Source organism: Phoca vitulina, unplaced genomic scaffold, assembly GCF_004348235.1.
Source record: "Phoca vitulina isolate PV1807 unplaced genomic scaffold, GSC_HSeal_1.0 scaffold51, whole genome shotgun sequence".
NCBI classification, from domain to species: Eukaryota; Metazoa; Chordata; class Mammalia; order Carnivora; family Phocidae; genus Phoca; species Phoca vitulina.
Genome location: NW_022589754.1, coordinates 11,514,216 through 11,534,430, shown reverse-complemented (window position 1 = coordinate 11,534,430; position 20,215 = coordinate 11,514,216). Strand labels below are relative to the sequence as shown.

Below are 20,215 nucleotides of genomic sequence, written 5' to 3'. Positions count from 1 at the left end.
TAGGTTGGTATTAACCTGAAAACAATTATTTTAAGGTAAGATGTTAATTGAAATACCAGAGCAACCGTGAAAATAATGTTAGAAAATACAGTAAAAGAAACAAAAAGACGTAAGACACATGGAAAACAAATAGGAAAACAACAGACATCAGTCCTACCTTATCAGTATGTTTAATTACATTAAACGTAAAAAGACACAACCAAATCTGACTCAAGAAGAAAAATCTGAATAGACCTATAAAAATAAATATGATAATCTATAAAAGTCCCCCCAAAAAGAGTTCCAAAAAAAATATTAGAGAAGGAAACACTTTCCAACTCATTCTAAGAGGTCCACATTAGCCTGATAACAAAGCCAGACAAAGATAAAATGAGGAAACTATAGAGCAAGCTACCTTTTGAATACAGATTTCCAAAAATGTCCAACATAACACTAGCAAACCAAATCTAGAAATGAAAATGATCATATACCATGACCAAGTCAGATTTACCTCAGTACAGCAAAGTTGGCTTAATATCTGAAAATCAATGAATCTAATACACTGTATTTACAGAATAAAAAGGAAACCTCATGATCATATCAACAAATGTAGAAAAAGCATTTGACAAATTTGATGACAACCACTCACGATTTAAAAAAATGAAAACCTTGGTGGCGCCTGGGTGGCTCAGTCGTTAAGCGTCTGCCTTCGGCTCAGGTCATGATCCCAGGGTCCTGGGATCGAGCCCCGCATCGGGCTCCCTGCTCAGCGGGAAGACTGCTTCTCCCTCTCCCACTCCCCCTGCTTGCGTTCTCTCTCTCGCTGTGTATCTCGCTCTGTCAAATAAATAAAATCTTTAAAAAAAAAAAAAATGAAAACCTCAACAAACTAGGAACAGAAGGGAATTTTCTATATTTGACAAAGCGCATCTACAAAAACTGTACAGCTATCATTGTAATTAATGGAAAAAAAGTAAGTGTATTTCCACTAAGACCAGGAAGCCTTCTCTTGCCAATACTGTACAGGAGGTTTTATCCAGAGTAATTAGGCAGAAAAAAGAAATAAAAATCAACAAGATTAGAAAGAAAGAAGTACAATGATCCATATTTGTAGGGGATATAATCTTACACATAAAAATTCTAAGGAATCTACCAAAAAACCCGTACCCCACCTAATATTAAAACTATTAGAATAAAAAGAAGCAACTCTAATGAGTTCAGAAAGCTTAGAACATACAATATCAGTTAAAAATAATTTTACTTCTATATACTAACAATGAACAATCAAAATAAAATAAGAGAACAATTCTATTTTCATTATCATGAGAAAAAGCAGAACATTTAGAGTAATTTTTCACATGGAAATACAAGACTTTTTCTCCTGAAAATTACAATGTTGAAGGAGATTAAAGACTAAATGAATGGAAAGACATCCCATGTTAATGGACTAAGAGAACTAACAGTTAATATGGCAACACTCCACAAAGTGATCTACAGGTTAAATGTGATGTTCATCAAAATTCCAGATCTTATTTTATAGCAATTGACAAAATGATCCTAAAATTCATATGAAAACTCAGGGTCCAACAGTCGTGAACCAAGTTGGGAGGGTTCATACTTCCAGATTTCAAAATTTACTACAAAACTAAAAATAAAGACTCTGTGATCTGGATATAAGGATATACAGGTAAATGAAAAAGAACTTACAGGCCCAAAATAAACCCTTGAATTCAGAATCAATGGATTTTCAATACAGGCGTCAAGATAATTCAATAGGATAGTCTTTTCAATAAATGGTGGTAGGACAATTATGTATCTACATGCGAAAGGATAAAGTTGAACTTACACCTCACATCATATATAAAAATAAATGCCAAATGGATCAGACCTCAATGTAAGATAATGGTTTCCTTGTTATGACACCAAAATCAAAAGTGACCAAAAAATAGATCAAATGGATTTCATCAATATTAAAAATTTACATACCACAAACAGGAAAGTTAAAAGACAACAGAGAATGGGAAAAAATATTTGCAAATCACATACCCAATAGGGGTCTATCATCCAGTTATAGAAAGAATTTTCACAACAAAACCACAAAAAGACATATAACCCAATTCTAACGAACAAAGGATTTGAACAAACAGTTCTGCAAAGAAATACAAATGGCCAATAAGCACAAAAAAAGTTGCTCAACACAGAAATACTAGTCAAAACCACAGTGAGACACTACACATCCACTAGGATGGCTATTATAAAAGACCAAAAGTAACAAGTGAGAATGGGGATAAGTTGAAATCCTCATACATTGCTGGTGGTACTGTAAAATGGTGCAGCCACTTTAATAAAGTTTGTCAAAATTATCTCACAACATTAAAATAGAGTTACACACTACAAAGCAATCCCACTGCTTTAAGTGTATGTATACCAAAGGAAATGAAAATATGTCCACATGAAAACTTGTACACAAATGTTTACAGCACCATTATTCCTAACAGACAAAAGCTGGAAACCCAAATGTCCTTCAACAGATGAATAGATAAAATGAAGTTAATCCATAAAGTGGAATGTTATTCAGACATAAAAACGGATGAAGTACTAATATATACTATAATGTGGGTAAATCACCAAAACATGCTACGTGATAGAAGCCATCAACATAAAGGCCACATACTGTATGATTCCATTCATATGAATGTCTAGAACAGACCAACCCACAGGGACAAAAAGTTAGATTAGTGGTTGCAGGGATTGCGAAAGACGAAAATGAGGAATTACTGCTACTGGGTGTGGGGCTTCTTTCTGGGGTGATAAAAATGTTTTACAGTAATACAGAAATAATGACTGCACAATTCTATGAATACACTAAAAGCCACTGAAATGTAAAAGGGTAATTTCATAGTATATGAATTATATCACAGTAATTATTATTTTTTTTAAAAAAGTTATTTGCCTTATTCAGAGTCACACTGATTAGCAAGGTTGCTAAGACAGGCATTTAATCTTTTAAAGCATTTACTCTTATGACAAAATTGAGAGGACACTTGTTAGCTATAACCCCATTGACAGGTTGCCCCCAAATAGTGGTTACCAGTATCTGGGCCATGAGTGCAGGTAAAGTATTTGTGAAAGTATCAAACTGCCCAGTATGTGTAGGCATAACACGTAAACATGTAAGTAAAGATTAGAGATGAAGGAATACCACATGGAGATTAGCCCTATCATTGAAATATTCTCATCCACTAGGAAATGTAAGTTTTCCAGTGGCACCATGAAGTCACAAGATGATCCTTTTTTTTTTAAGATTTTATTTATTTGACAGAGAGCAAGAGAGCACAAGCTGGGGGAACAGCAAAGGGAGAGGGAGAAGCAGGCCCCCCACCAAGCAAGGAGCCCGATGCGGGACTCGATCCCAGGACCCTGGGATCATGACCTGAACTGAAGGCAGACGCTTAACCATCTGAGCCACCCAAGTGCCCCTGATGATCCCATATTTTAACTGGGCTAAATAATGATCTAGTAGTGAAGTAAGAGAGGCAAGATTTGACAAAGAACAGTCACTGAAGAACCTCAAAAACAGAAGGTACCCCTACATGTGACCACAGGTGGTAAAAAGAAAATCTTAGCAGGACCAGATCTACAATACAGAGGAACTGCTGAGTCAACAACTAGACAACATGTATTTCTGGCAACAGACAGGAAAAATATGACAACTCACAACCAAACAGGACAGTGGAATACCAAAATTTTCTTAATGTGGAAAAAGTCTAAGACTTAACAAATATATTTGAATCACCTTGGTGACTATGGTTTAGATGAGTACTATTCAACAAATGATGGCTCACCAAGATAAAATTCTGGGTACATTTTTTGATTAAGTGAACAATGGCAGTATAACAACTCATGGACCTGTGGTTTCATAATACGGCTAAGAACAGTACTTCCAGAACCACTGAACCCACGGTTGGCAGATCCTAATATCTAATGTTTTGCTAATAGACAAAATTCCAGGCAGTCAACTGAAGGGGCAAAGGTAAATAGTTAATACTAAATAGTAACAGCTAAATAGTTAAAACAGAATATACCCAATCTATGTGCTATGGTGAGCACTGTGAATTGTGCAAGACTGTTGAATCACAGATCTGTACCTCTGAAACAAATAATGCAATATATGTTAAGAAAAAAAAAAAGAAGATAGCAGAAGGGGAAGAATGAAGGGGGGAAATCGGAGGGGGGATGAACCATGAGAGACAATGGACTCTGAAAAACAAACTGAGGGTTCTAGAGGGGAGGGGGTGGGGGATGGGTTAGCCTGGTGATGGGTATTAAAGAGGGCATGTTCTGCATGGAGCACTGGGTGTTATACACAAACAATGAATCATGGAACACTACATCAAAAACTAATGATGTAATGTATGGTGATTAACATAACAATAAAAAATTTAAAAAATGTGTATACAAAAAAAAATGTGTATACAAAATTAAAAAAACCCGAATATACCCAATCTACAGAGGAACACTGAACTAAAAGTAAACAACAGTTACACACGTGAAGCACTATAATGTGCTGAGCAACACAGGTGCCAACACGAAAGCACGATAATTTGCAGCAAATTCTTTAAAAGCCTCATTGTATTGGCATTGAATGGAGGGATTCTAATGAAATGCAACAGGAAAATACCCTGGTAAGTTGGCATGTAATGCCACCCCTAAAGGGGCAATGCAGAGTGGACCATCAGGAACTCCATAAAGCCAGACTGTTATCTGTAAGCCTCTAGGCAGTGTCGTCAAATAAAGGGAAGAGGACTGAAGTTATAGTATAGGACATTAGTAACATGAGTTAATGTGAATACGTAAATATGTGAAAGTATAGCGATCCAGGTTTTTGATATTATCTATCCTAGTGTCTGATCAGAATGCCAAATTTCCCCACAGAAGACTGCCATCTGACAGCAAAAGTCTACATTATTGCACTACAAAATGCAGTTAACGTCTCAGTATTTAGAAAATGGGTGTCCAACCTGTAATCTTATTGGGCAACATGACTGTACTATTTGCACAGGATGGAAATAGCCCAACTAGGTAATAGGTTTTCTAACTAAAATTAAACACTGCACCTAAAAACACAGTGACTGATGTATCGCTATGTGTTTATCCGTGTATGTATGAATACAGTTCCAAAAATCAAAAGCCCTTAAGATGCAATGCTTTTTTTTTTTTTTAATAAGCAGATTTTTACTAAAATTTTACTCAGTCTAAACTTTGGAACAGAACTGTGCACCAGAAATTTCCAAAGGACAAGGTCACAATTATATATAGAAGATTTGCTTCTCATTTGTTCACACAAAAACCAAAATTGGAAATTCATTACAACTATATACATGGCAAGATAATCCTTTGCTGAGTTTAGCTGCTGACTGGGTGTTAAATCCCATCTAAAGAATCAATTCAGCTTGAAAAATAAAAGCAGCACCATGTCTGAGATGTGCATCCTATTTCAGGACAGCAATTCTCCAGCAGTGGCTGTCAGCAATACAACAAAGCAGTGTCTACAAGAGCATGCTTAGGAGGGGCAGATGGATAATTAGGAGAGGGATGGCAGTAGCACACTTTCAAGAAAACAAAATATTCCAAAAGCATTTATTAAAAAAAAAAAAAAACCTGCTAAGCTTAGCTGCACTACCAATGTAGGGAACTGGCTGTAAAATCTTAAAGGAACAATAATGACTACTGACAGTAACCAACATTTACTAACTAGAAAAATACAACCCAGCCCATCAGTGGATAGTTGAGAACCACAGTGTTTAGAAGAACCCCGGCTGGCTCAGACCAAAAGTGCTAGCTCTATACTAAAACAACTTCCTGTTCACTTGCAGGAAAACTGTCCTTAAAGCCAATGGGTGGAGATGCAATTGTGCTCATATGGTTCCCATGGAGCAGGGACGCTACAGGTGACAAAATTATATTAGAACCTTTTCAGATAGCAACCATGTTGAAGACAGGAACTCATACTATTAGGCATTACAGAATTTCATCACCTAAGAGACTGTTCATATTTGTCGATGGCAAACTCCCACCTGGAGTTTTGCTTCCTAGCTCACTTGAGGAGACATCTTATCAATGTTGTCCTGAGGCAATTCTGATTTCTTATTAGTATTGAGGTGTCCTGGGAGGCACCTCACAAATTGCCAAGGGGTCCTAGAAAGGACCTTTGTATGGATGGGGTCCAGGACAGACTACAGGGAGACCTATGTGTTTCTGATTCACATACTCTAGTGCAAAACAGGGAGGGAGCAATGAAGGTAAACTGACCTTAACTTCCAAGGATGAGAGAGCTTCAGGCACAACAGGGGGCTTCTTTTAATCATTAAAACGGCCAAGCAGGGAAGCATGTCCATGAACCCCACCCAAACTGCAAGAACATGGTAAAAAGTATTTATCCCTCCCTCCTTGCAGGAAGCTTGCCCAGTTTAGAGTTAACCCATGCATAAAAACTGATGCTTTTCACTTAAAAATGTCCGTTTTTCCTCCTCTCTCTCTCGGAGTCTAAAACTGACAATTCAGAAGCTGGTTTTATTCCCACCTCTGCCAGTATCACTTTTAAAGCTTAAAATAAACCAAATCTTTCTGACAGGTAATTGATGGCGAGATATGAGCCAGGAAATGGAAAGAAGCTTTCAGAGCCCTTTTAAAAACCAAGCACAGTAAAAGCACCTCATCCAAAGGACAGACAACTCAATACAGGGAGGGTCCTGAGTACAGAGTGCACTGGGCATTCTGGCTGGCTGTCATCAAAGATTACCTTTATCGGTGTTTATGGGCATCAAAAAGCATTTTGCGGTAAGTGTGCCACAACCAAAAGGCATCAGGCTCATCCCTCCTCCCGATGAAAGCAGGGCTAGTCTTTGTTCTTTTTACTGTAAAAGTGTTCTGGATGATTCTTGGGGTCAATGCCCACAACCATCTTCTGACGAAAAGCCACCTCACTACATTCTTTACCTAACACACTCTTGTCCTAACGTAAGGTATGGGATTTCTTAAATCTTTTATTTTGGAATCTCATCCAAGACCTCCTAACTCTAGAGTACACCCTGCACTCCTGCACTTAGTTAAAAGCCAGTGGGGGGGGGTGCCTGAAGTGGCTCAAGTCGGTTAAGCGTCCAACTCTTGATTTCAGCTCAGGTCATGATCTCGGGGTTGTGGGATCGAGCCCCGTGTTGAGCTCTGCGCTCAGCGGGGAATCTGCTTGAGATTCTCTCTCTCCCTCTGCCTCTCCCCCCATGCTTGCTCGCTCACTCTAAAATAAATAAATAAATCTTTTAGAATAAGGCAATTCTTAAAGAGGTCCTGATCTTCCTAGGAACACAGTCACCACCAAACACTGATAAGGACCTCATTTTTTTTTTTTTTTTTTTTACCCACAACTAAAGCATCATTGATAAAGAAGAGAGAGAGCCTATGGAGCAGAGACTTTGGGGCCAAAGTGCCTGACTCTGTGACATTTGGGGGCAATGTTACTAAGTCTAAATGACCTCAATTACCCCATCTGAAAAAATAAGGGATAATATTAGACTGTACTTCTTGAGCATTAAAACTGAGCTAATGCACATGTACAACAGTGTGTTAACGCTTACTGTGTGTGCTCAGTTGATGTGAACTGTTGTTATCCAAACACTACTCTAAAAAAAGAATACTGCATAAAATGGAATGCTGCCTGAAATAGAACAAATAAATAAGAGGCAATTAAGAGGTACTGAAATGAGAAAAAAATAGTTGAATTTAGTAGGAAGTGCTGAAAAACTAATTAAAAGGGTAAAATAATCTTACGATCATTAAAAGTATATCATTTCGTGAAAGAGAAAGGAACAGAGCCATCTCATTACATAGGGCTGTCTCGGAAAGCAAAGAATAGTGGATGATAGCAGGGCACAGGATGATTATGCTTGTCAGAGGTGAGAATGAATTAAGTGTGAAGAGATGTAGGGGGTATATGAACAATATCTGCTTCTTGAATGTGGGTCTAATTACTTTACACTTGATTTCGTTCACATTAGCTAATCAAGAGATGCAAAACAGACAAAACATAATCGGTCTCTAACAAGATTATAATAAAAGAAATCATCAAGGACGCATGCACACAAAAATGTTCCCAGAAGTATGTTAACTACGTTGTTATATTCAATTTTATTTAAAAAATTTAAAATAATCCTAATGTTTAAAAAAAGATGTAAATATTATATAAAAATCATGGTCCAAAGACTTGTATGCATTCATATTTAAAGATAGGAAAATGTTCTTGTTAACTCAAGAGCCATCTAATCACTAAGTTGTTCACTTGAAACTGATGTAACAGTGTATTTCTTTTTTTTTTTTTTTAAGATTTTATTTATTTGACAGAGAGAGAGACAGCGAGAGCAGGAACACAAGCAGGGGGAGTGGGAGAGGGAGAAGCAGGCTTCCTGCCGAGCAGGGAGCCCGATGTGGGACTCGATCCCAGGACCCTGGGATCATGACCTGAGCTGAAGGCAGACGCTTAACGACTGAGCCACCCAGGCGCCCTGTAACAGTGTATTTCAACTGTACTCAAAAAAGAGTATCTAAAAACATTATTAATATACATAAACATACTAGAAAGAAATGTACCAACAACCTGAGTATTTCTACATATTCTTTTTTTAATAGTGCTATGGTTTTTTTTTATTTCAAATTTTTTACAATGAATACCTATGCCTTTTATAATTTTTTAATACATTTTATAATGGAGGCAAGAAAATAATTCTTTGAGCAATAGGTATAGATTTGAACTTATTCTTCCCTAGAGAAACTGACTAAAGGCTCTCAGAAAGTACAAAGAGACTAGGAAGGAAGAAAGGAAAGAAAAGAGATGTTCAGGAAGTGGATAATAATTCCACATAACATACTAGCCTACACTAAAAATAATAGCTGAGGCACTTGGGTGGCTCAATTGGTTAAGTGTCTGACTCTTGGTTTCGGCTCCACGCTCAACGCAGTGTCTGCTTGTCCCTCTCCCTTTGCCCCCACCCCCCGCTCTCTCTTGAATAAATAAGTAAAATCTTAAAAAAAATAATAGCTAAAAGAAAAATATTTTTTAAATCACAAAACTATTCACCCAATTAGTGTTACTGTTTACTTTTAACTGAGTAAGACAGTGATGCCAAAGGTATCACATATAGAATAGGAAAACATTTTTCTTAATTTTTGACAGCCTGTGCTAAAAGGAATATGGATGCTTCATAATTCCAGTGGACTGAAGTTTTATCTAATACTCCAGAGACAATTTCAGGATTTTACTGCAAGAGTTAAATAATTTCCTATTGTTCAGTTTACTATGACCAATTTAGACTAATAAAATGTTATAACAATTAACCAAAAGTATGTTCTAGAGCAGTGCTATCCATTAGACAGATGGTGGATAAACAAAATATGTATATAAATAAATATATGCTAATACATGTATATGTAAGCAAAATGTGGCACATAAAAACTGAATGGCTAAACAAAATGTGGCACACACATACAATGGAGTATCATTCAGCCATTAAAAAAACCATGAAGTTCTGGCACATGCAATAACATCGATGATGAACCTTGCAGATATGTTAAGTGACATAAGCCATACATAAAAGGACAAATATTGCACTGCTCCAATTATATGAGGTAGCCTGAACTGGCAAATTCAGAGACTGAAAGTAGATTAGAGTTTACCAAGGGCTAGGAAGAGGGGGAATGTGACAAATGTACCATAGTAATATAAAGTGTTAATGTAAGATGACCTGAGTATGGGGTATATGAGAACTCTTTGTAACTTTCACATAAATCTAAAACTTTTCTAAAAACAAAAAAGTTTATTTAATAATGAACAGAATGGGGACATCCACTCAAAAAAATTTTTACTCTATAAATAGGTTACCATACATTTTGATACTCTGTGTGTGCTAAAAATGAGACTTACTCATTACAAACTGAATCAAATTTGTATTATCCTTGTGAGACCCCTGGTGTGCAAGGAAAATTCTGGAAAACCCGTTTTGTGATACAGTCCTAAAATACAGGTTAAGCAGTCCACAATCTTGTATATTTTGAAGAAAATTACCTAAGCAACTATAAAATAGTTAAATAAAAGCACTGTGGCATATATTAAAACATTTTTAGATGGGCAATTTGGGAGGAACTTTAATAAACAAAAACTGTTCATATTTTTATCAACTTTTGCAAGGATTCCACCATGTTGTCATACAGAAATAAGGATACATGGATCAAGTTTTTACTGCACCATGATTTATGAAAGACAACCAAAAGGTTTACTAATAAGTAAACTCTTATTATGGTATACATGAATTTTCATTTCAAACTAAGAGCCATGTATTCTGATGCACAGCCTATAGTCACATTAAATGCTAAAACCAATGATTTTTAGAATGTAAAATTGAATGACTTGTATATGACAAAGGGTCCTGTTTGAGCCATACAAAGACACATCACAAGGGAGAGGGCTCTTTATGACTATGACAGCCATGGAACATCCCATAAAAATTACTTATTACTCAACCAAGAACACAAGCAATATGCAGCAACTAGGCACGAAGAAAGCCTAGATCATGAAACATTACCTATACTGTTTCTGATGTAACTCTATTACATGTGTTCTGATTAAAATCACCCCGAATATTAATTTTAACACGTAAATTTTTCTACTATAAAATCTCTCTCCACACACACACACACACATACACACACACACACCATGTGACATCTTTATGGGACATCTGGCAGAAAGAAAATAAAATAGCAGCTGAGAAAAATGAACAAAACCTTGGGCAGAACTGACACAAAATAGAATGAAAAAACTCAAGATGGAGCCTATTCTAGTAAACTGTTGAAGTGAGGAAGTCAGGAACCATAATGAATAGACATCGATACAAAAATTATTGTGTAGAACCAAGAAATTTGGAGTCTACAAAATGCTATCACAAATGAATCTAAATGTGGACAGGCAGCAAGTGAGCACAGCAAAAAGTGACATTTATAATACTTATAAATCAAAATAATTCCATAACTGCCACAGGAAAAGAGTTAATGACAGAAGCCAGTGAGCCCAGATGCAGACCCAAATTATGAGAATTTAATATTTGACAGATATAATTTTAAATGAGTAAGCAAAGGATGGATTTTCAATAAATAGTACTGGACAACTGGCTGTTTCTTTGAAAAAAATCAAATGTGAGATTATATGATGACTGACATCAAAATATGATCCAAATGGATCAGTAATTTTACTTAAATAAAAAAAATACTAAAAAGAAGTTCAACTTGTAGAGCTACTCTTGTGATAGTTTTTCCTTTGACCTACAATGTCCTAAACGACAGTCACAGATTTCCTAAAATTGAACCATCCTTGCAGTTGGCATGAATACCACTTGCCTGTGTATTCCTCATGAATTTGCTTGTGGAATCTTTTTTTTTTTAAGAATTTATTTATTTGTCATAGAGAGAGAGCAAGAGAGAGCACACAAGCAGGGGGAGCGGCAGGCAGAGGGAGAAGCAGGCTCCCCTTGGAGCTGGGAGCCCGATGCGGGGCAGGGCTCGATCCCAGGACCGACCTGAGCCGAAGGCAGACGCTTAACGACTGAGCCACCCAGGCGTCCCTGCTTGTGGAATCTTATCACCAAACTTATATTTGGGTTATTTGCTTCTATATCACTATCAGAGGTTGGTCTACAGATTTCTTTCATTTTTTCAGTTTTTATCAGGCTATTTTTCTACTATATGCTGACTTTTTAACAAGACAATTGACTTACGTATGTAGAGACTATCTCTGAAATTAGTAACAATACTTTCTATCTGGAAAGAAGGAAGATTGAGGACTAGAAAACCAGGGGTGGGGAGGAAACTTTTAACCAAATTAACTTTAGTACAAATTGATTTTTATACTATTTACCATTTGCATATATTATTGTTTTTGAAAAAACGTAATATATGAGAATAAGACTGGAACATTTTCAAAGGGTAATCTACCAACCTAATGAATCAAATTATTAAAACTACATACTCTTGGGGCGCCTGGGTGGCTCAGTCGTTAAACGTCTGCCTTCGGCTCAGGTCATGATCCCGGGGTCCTGGGATCGAGCCCCGCATCGGGCTCCCTGCTCCGCAGGCCTGCTTCTCCCTCTCCCACTCCCCCTGCTTGTGTTCCTGCTCTCACTGTGTCTCTGTCAAATAAATAAACAAAATCTTTAAAAAAAAAAAACAAAAATCTACATACTCTTTACTCGTAAATTATGATATAGAATTACTAGTGCAAGTACCCAAAAAGAACTGTATAAGATATATAAAAATATAAATGTGTAACACATTGTTTGCATTTAGGGGATGATACATATAGTATCATATATATGTGTATTGGTATTATATCCATACCAATGTTTATTCAACATTTAATGAGCATCTACTATGTGCCAGGCAGTTTTAAGAGTTGTAATCACAACATTCTAAAAGGACAAAAATCCTGTCTACAGATGCACAAATCCTTGTATATATCAGCAAGAATTTTATGTATCAGCAACAGCAACCAAATTGCCACTAGGCTGCCAAATCAGTCAGGGGTTATAGGAAAATACACCAAAGTAAGATGGCAGGCCGCCTTATATAATTCCAACCTAACTAGAGTCTCAAGTGTTAATGCTTAGTGGACTCCTAAGGTGTATTCTAAAATACACCTTTGACCTCCATGACTCTGGTAGAAATTCATTGGTTTTAAGAGGTTCATACAGCTTGTTGAAAGTGGCTAAGTCTATAGCCTACATTATAACAACGTAATTTCAGATCCAGGGTGCAATGCTTATATAATAAGATATAACAATTATTCAATCCCAGTTACTGACAGACATATTGTGTAGTCTTTTTTTTTTTTTTAAGATTTTATTTATTTATTTGAGAGAGAAAGAATGAGACAGAGAGAGAGCATGAGAGGGGGAGGGTCAGAGGGAGAAGCAGACTCCCCGCTGAGCAGGGAGCCTGACGCGATGCAGGACTCAATTGGGGGACTCCAGGATCATGACCTGAGCTGAAGGCCATCGCCCAACCAACTGAGCCACCCTGGCACCCCCCTATTGTGTAGTCTCTTAACTAGAAAATAATCAATCCCAAAGTATCAAATTACCAATTAAAGCTCATTCACTAAAATTACTACAAGATATACTGACCCCTTGGGATCACTGTATTTGGCCTATGTCAGAGGGGCCATTCTGGGTCAAAGAAACGCCCAAGCAGAACTTAAGTCAGACACTTGACATTATGTCAACAGATTTTTAAGTTTCTACAAAATGAAAAATAATCTGGAAATCACTCCAGGCCACCAAAGTACCATGACTCCAAAAGAAAGGAATGGATGATGACCAACAGCTTAACATGAAATAAAAATGGACAAAATTTTATCTAGGGACATCATGAAAAAGGCTACATTTATGAGTGACATGATTCCTTATGCAAAATTACAGTAATTTTAGAACACCCAATGTACAAAATTAGGTCCCTTGGAACCTCCAATAGTTGCAACTTAAGCCCTAAAAATATTATTCTGTGGAGATATATATATAGTGCTAAGTCCATTGTGACAATACCAAAAGTCCTTCAGAGAACAAGATATACCAATGTTAGCCTGGTTAGTTATTCCCAAAGTGGGATTCTGCCTTAGGATGCCACTTTGGTGAAAATTCCCCCAAGGTCCAACGTTACAAAGTCTTCCTCTCCTTCCTACCTTGGCTTCCTATCTTCTATACTGTTGGGCAACCTTCCTACATACCCTACACTTCCCCTAGCTTACTGAACTCCCTGAGAAAATCTAGAAATTACTACATGCATAACTGTATATTCAGTAGCCATGGCATGGGAGGCATTTAATTAATACAAGTTGAACAAAAAGCTAATCAAAAGAACAAATGAGTGAACACTGCCACAATTGTTTTTCAAAAACACGTATTAAAACATAGTTTAAAGACCAGTAGGTAAAAGAAATCAACAGATCAGTGAACACAATACACTTAGAAATTTACACAAATATATAAAAGAGTAAAAATTAAAGGTGTATTTTGTCACTGGAACCTTCCAAACATATTCTGCTACCTTCCCCTACCAAAAAATTATACATAGAAAATTCTTGCCCTTATCCCTGGGATGCCCCATTCCCCCGGCACCAAGAGGTAACCACTTTTATATTACCCATTTTTTTTTTTTAAAAAACATAAAGCATGTATATTTCACTAGTTTCACTTAAAAACATATCACTGCTTCCTCATTCATTTTTACAGTAACCTAGTATTCCGCTGTGTTAATGTACCAGTTTATCTAGTTTCACACTGATGGGCCCCTGGGTTGTTTCCAATCTTTTGCTATTATAAAACACTTTTCAATGTTTTTTTTTTTTTTTAAAGATTTTATTTATTTGACAGAGCGAGATACACAGCAAGAGAGAGAACACAAGCAGGGGGAGTGGGAGAGGGAGAAGCAGGCCTCCTGCAGAGCAGGAAGCCCGATGCGGGGCTCGATCCCAGGACCCTGGGATCATGACCTGAGCCGAAGGCAGACGCTTAACGACTGAGCCACCCAGGCGCCACCAACACTTTTCAATGTTACATAGGCAATTTGTTTCACATTTTCAGATATGTAGGATAATTTCTAAAGAGGGATCATTAACTCAAAGAATAAACGCAACTATAATTTTGATAAATATCTCCAAAGTGCCCTCTATAACGATCATATACTATTGTGTACTACAACAAACATTCTATGAATGCCAGTTTTCCCACAGTCCTTCCAACAAAGTTCTCAAATATTAACTTTCTGTAGTTTTATTTCGCATTTCTCTTATAAATGAGCTTGAGCATTCTTTCACAAAGGTTTGGATGTCATTTGTTTTTCTATGAACTGTCTGTTCATGCCCATTGTTCATTTTGAACTACGGTCTCTTGATTTTTTTATTTAGAAGCTTTTCATATATTAATGGAGATCAAAACTTAATGTGCTGCAGATATTTTTCCAAGTATTTCATTTTTCTTTCAAATTCATTTACAGTGCTTTTTGACATGAAGTATTTTATTTATATAGCTGCATTTATGAATCTTATATTATGGCTTCTATGTTTGAAGACATAAAAAGATAAAGGTGCATTTATAAACCAGTGAGCAAAGAATGGATTAATTAACCAAAGGAATAATTAAACAATTGAGAGAAAAAAGCAAATCCTTTTCACTTAAAAAAAAGATTAAATATTAGGGGGCACCTGGGTGGCTCAGTCGTTAAGCGTCTGCCTTCAGCTCAGGTCATGGTCCCAGGGTCCTGGGATCGAGCCCCACATCGGGCTCCCTGCTCTGCGGGAAGCCTGCTTCTCCCTCTCCCACTCCCCCTGCTTGTGTTCCCTCTCTTGCTATGTCTCTGTCAAATAAATAAATAAAATCTTTAAAAAAAAAGATTAAATATTAGAAGACTTTGGAAGAATAAGAAAAAATACATAAGCAAACATACTGACTTAGTCTTGGCATTTAGAATTCCTTTCTAAAAATAAATCCAAAGTCACTTATTTAAGTACTTTAAACTTGATTAAATTTTATGTCAAGACATTTACCAATCTTTTGTATTAAGAATTTTGCCTTGGGGTGCCTAGGTGGCTCAGTCGGTTTACGTGGTTAAGCGTCTGCCTTTGGCTCAGGTCATAATCCCAGGGTCTTGGGATCAGGCCCCACGTGATGCTCCCTGCTCAGCAGGGAGCCTGCTTCATCCTCTCCCTCTGCCCCTCCACCCTGCTTGCGCGCGACCCAAGCTCTCCCTCTCTCTCTCAAATAAATATCTTTAAAAAAAAAAAAAAAAGGATTTTGCTTTTGGTATTACGAAAAGGACTGATACCCTTAATATCCTTAATGTTTTAAGTACTCTTTAAAGAGAAACATTTTAATGTTGTTTTAGAAGTGATTTCCATTGATAATAAGCCTGTCTTCCCTTGGATCCTAAGGGAAGTCTGTCTGTCTTCTGAGCCTAAGACTACTACTCCCAACCCCCAGCTGACTAGCCTAGGAAAGAGCCAGTCAGGATGAAAGGCTGACAATTCCTAAACACTCAAGTTTTAAATATGCATAGCCAAGTAAGAACTAGAACTGGATCTAGTTCATGAGGAAGCAGAAACCATGAGTAAGCATTTTGGATACTAACCCTTCATTGGATATGTCATTTGAAAATTATCTTCTCCCATTCAGTAGGCTGTCTTTTAGTTTTAATTGTTTCCTTTGCTCTGCAGAGGCTTTTTATTGTGATATAGTCCCAATCATTTATTTTTGCTTTTGCTTTCCTTGCCCGAGGAGACACACCTAGAAAAATGTTGCTATGGCCGATGTTAGAGAAATTACTGCTTGAGCTCTATTCCAGGATTTTTATGGTTTGAGGTCTCACATTTAGGGCCTTAATCCATTTTGAGTTCATTTTTGTGTATGGTGTAAGAAAGTGGTCCAGTTTCATTCTTTTGCATGTAGCTGTCCGGTTTTCCCAGCACCATTTGTTGAAGAGACTTTTTCCCACTACATATTCTTGCCTCCTTGGTTGAAGGTTAATTGACCATATAATCGTGGGTTTGTTTCTGGGCTTTCTATCCTGTCCCACTGAACTGTGTGTCTATTTTTGTGTCAGTACCATACTGTTTTGATTACTACAGCTTGATAGTATAACTTGAAACTCTGGAATTGTGATACCTCTCCACAGCTTTTTCTTTTTTAAGATTTTTTTTTTTTATTTTAGAGAGAGAGTACAAGCAGGGGGAGTGGCAGAGGGAGAGGGAGAAGCAGGCTCTCTGCTCAGCAGGGAGCCCAATGCAGGGCTCGATCCCAGGACCCTGGGATCATGACCTGAGCCGAAGGCAGATGCTTAACCGTCTGAGCCACCCAGGCATCCCACAGCTTTTTCTTTTTCAAGATTAAAGCACTTTGGCTATTCAGGGTCTTTTGTGGTCCCATGCAAATTTTAGGACTGTTTGTTCTAGCTCTGTGAAAAATGCTGGTGGCATTTGGTAAGGGCTGAACCTGTACGTTACTTTGGGTAGTATAGACACTTTAACAATATATGTTCTTCCAATCCATGAGTATGGAGTATCTTTCCATTTGTTTGTGTCGTCTTCAATTTCTTTCGTCAGTGTTTTATAGTTTTCAGAGTATAGGTCTTTCACCTCCCTGGTTATGTTTATTCCTAGGTGTTTATTATTTTGGGTGCAGTTGTAAATGGGACTGTTTTCTTAATTCTTGTTTCTGCTGCTTCATTATTAGTGTATAGAAATGCACCTGATAAAGGGTTAGAATCCAAAATATATAAAGAACTTCTACAACTCAACACACACACACACACACACACACACACAATAATCCAATCAGAAAACAGGCAGAAAACATGAACACACATTTCTCCAAAGATATCCAGATGGCCAACAGACAAGTGAAAAGATGCTCAACACCACACATCATCAGGGAAATGCAAATCAAAACTACAATGAGGTATCACCTCAAACCTGTCAGAATGGCTAAAATCAAAAACACAAGAAACAGTGTTGGCAAAGATGTGGAGAAAAAGGAATCCTCATGCACTGCTGGTGGGAATGCAAACTGGTGCAGCTGCTCTGGAAAACAGTATGGAGGTTCTTCAAAAAATTAAAAATAGAATTACCCTATGATCCAGTAATTGCACTACTGGGTACTTACCCAAAGAATATGAAAACACTAATTCCAGAGGATATATGTACCCCTATGTTTACTGCAGCATATTTACAATAGCCAAATTCTGGAAACAGCCCAATTGTCCATCTATAGATGAATAAAGAAGATGTTGTATATATAGACAAAGGAATATTATTCAGCCATAAAAAAGAATGAAAGCTTGCTATTTGCAACAACGTGGATGGAGCCAGAGAGTATAATGCTAAGTAAAATAAGTCAGAGAAAGACGAATACCATACGATTTCACTCATATGTGGAATTTAAGAAACAAAACAAATGAAAAGGGAAGAAAAAAGAGACAGACAAAAAACAGACTCTTTAAACTATGGAGAACAAACTGATAGTTACCAGAAGGGAGGTGGGTGGGGGATGGATGAAGTAAGTGAAGGGGATTAAGCGTACACTTATCTTGATGAGCACTGAGTAATGAATATATAGAGTTGTTGAATCATGATATGGTACACTTGAAACTCATACAACACTATATGTTAATTATCCTGGAATTAAAATAAAAAAATACAATTAATAAAAAAAAACCTACGAGTCAGCAAAAGCTCTAGGGTGAAGAAGGACATAGAAGGAGGGAACAAAAACAATCAGAGGCAAGGTGATGATAGAGCAGAAATGCAGACCAAATATGGCCAATAAAGAAACACAGAGGGTTTTTCCAGAAGCGTCCATTTCCCGATGGCTTTCTAGTTCTCATCCCAGAGGCATAGCCACTCACCAGTTCCTTTGACGGATTTCCACCAAAATCCCTACCTCCCTTACTGCCCACTATCCTCTGTAGCCTTGCAAATCATGATCCCCTCATTGGATCTATCACTTTTGCTCCTCATAACAAAAACCTTACAAAACCAGAGGCAAAATATAAAACTGTGTAATAAATCTGGGTTTTGTCCCCTGTTGGTAGCGTAGAACTCCAAAAAACCACCGACAGAAAAGGAGTTTTCTTTTGTTATTCATAAGAAGCCCCTTTTGACCACACCTGAGTTTATGCTGACAAGATGACTCAAGGTGGGCCCTAAGATAGTTTCCACGGAGAAGGGATGGCCATGCCAGAGAGACCAAGCATAGGATTAAAAGGCTGGAACTTTCAGCCCCAGCCCCTAGACCTCTAAGGAGAGAAGAAGGGCTGGAGACTGAACTTAATCAAGTGGCCAACAATATAGTAAGACCCCCGATAAAACTCTGGACACCCACACCTCAAGGAGTTTCCTGATTGGTAAACACATTGATGTGCCAAAAAGGCAACGTTACCAGAGTCCAAGGCGAGAGAGTATAGAAGCTCCTTATCTAAGATCCCCCCAAGACTTTGTCCTGTGTATCTTTTTCATTTGGCTGTTCCTGAGCTGTATCCTTTATATTGAAACTGTAAGTATAGTGCTTTCAGGGAGTTATGGAAATTGTTCTAGCAAATTAACAAACTTGAGATGGTCATGGGAACCCCTGAATTTAGCTAGTTAGTCAGAAATACAGATGGACCTAAGACTTGCTGAAGGGAGGGCAGTTTTCAGGAAGGCTCTGCCCCTTAACTTGTGGGATGTGGCATTAACTTGGGGTAGTTAGCCTCAGAAGTGAACTGAATTGCAGGACAGCCAGGTGGTATCAGAACACTTTGTTAAACTACCAAATTAAGTAAATTATTCACTTTTTCTCAACATAGTATATTTTCATTAAGAAAAAGAAAATCAAGGAAACCAAAACACCCCTCCCCCAAAATAACAATTACTTAGCTAAACCTGCCTCAAAAGATAACTAACGTGAACATTTTGGTGTGCAGACTTCAACATTTTTTAAAAGATTTATTTATTTATTTGAGAGAGCAAGGGAGCGAGAAACAGTATGGGGGGGAGGAGGGGCTGAGAGAGGGGGAGACAAGCAGGCTCAATCCCAGGACCTCGAGATCATGACCTGAGCCAAAACCAAGAGTTGGATGTTTAACCAACTGAGCCACCCACGTGCCCCTCAACATTTTTAACTGTATCTGGAAAATGCATGAAAGAGGTTACAGCAATTCCTTTAATTTCTGATAATGGGCAAAAATAGGATTACCTAAATTGAATTATGTCCAGATAGCCAGTTAATCTGTTTTTAAATCTTGTCAAATGGAAAGGCCTGTTTATTTTAAACTTCCAGTTTTCTAATTAAATTCATGTGAGACCACAGAACAAAAATTTCATTCCCTTAGACTTATTTCTTAAAGAATGGTTCCTTGAATGTCAAATTCCAAATTAACGTGTGGGGAAGGAATGACACAGGAATTTTAAAATTAACACACTTTTCACGGTTAACTGTCACCATAGCATGGGAAAAAAAGGAAGCAAAAGAATAGCTAGCGTATCAAAGATTTTGTGAAAAATACTTTACACATAAGCTTAGACCACACTTTGACATACAAGTGTCCCAAACAGACACTCTCAAATTTTTTCACATGCCCCAAACAGAACAGAAATCATGTATTTAAACTC

General features: G+C 37.4%; 1 long non-coding RNA gene across 15 annotated transcripts in view; it reads right to left on the bottom strand.

Annotated features, from left to right (window-relative positions):
• LOC116621801 overlaps window positions 1-20,215 on the bottom strand; it is a 57,180-nt gene that overhangs the window by 11,438 nt on the left and 25,527 nt on the right. Inside the window, exon 7 of one of the 15 annotated variants that reach the window (XR_004297458.1) lies at window positions 6,292-6,391. The exons of the other annotated variants lie outside the window; for them this stretch is intronic. This is a non-coding gene — a long non-coding RNA (uncharacterized LOC116621801). The remainder of the gene's footprint in view (window positions 1-6,291; window positions 6,392-20,215) is intronic. 15 annotated transcript variants of the gene reach the window in all.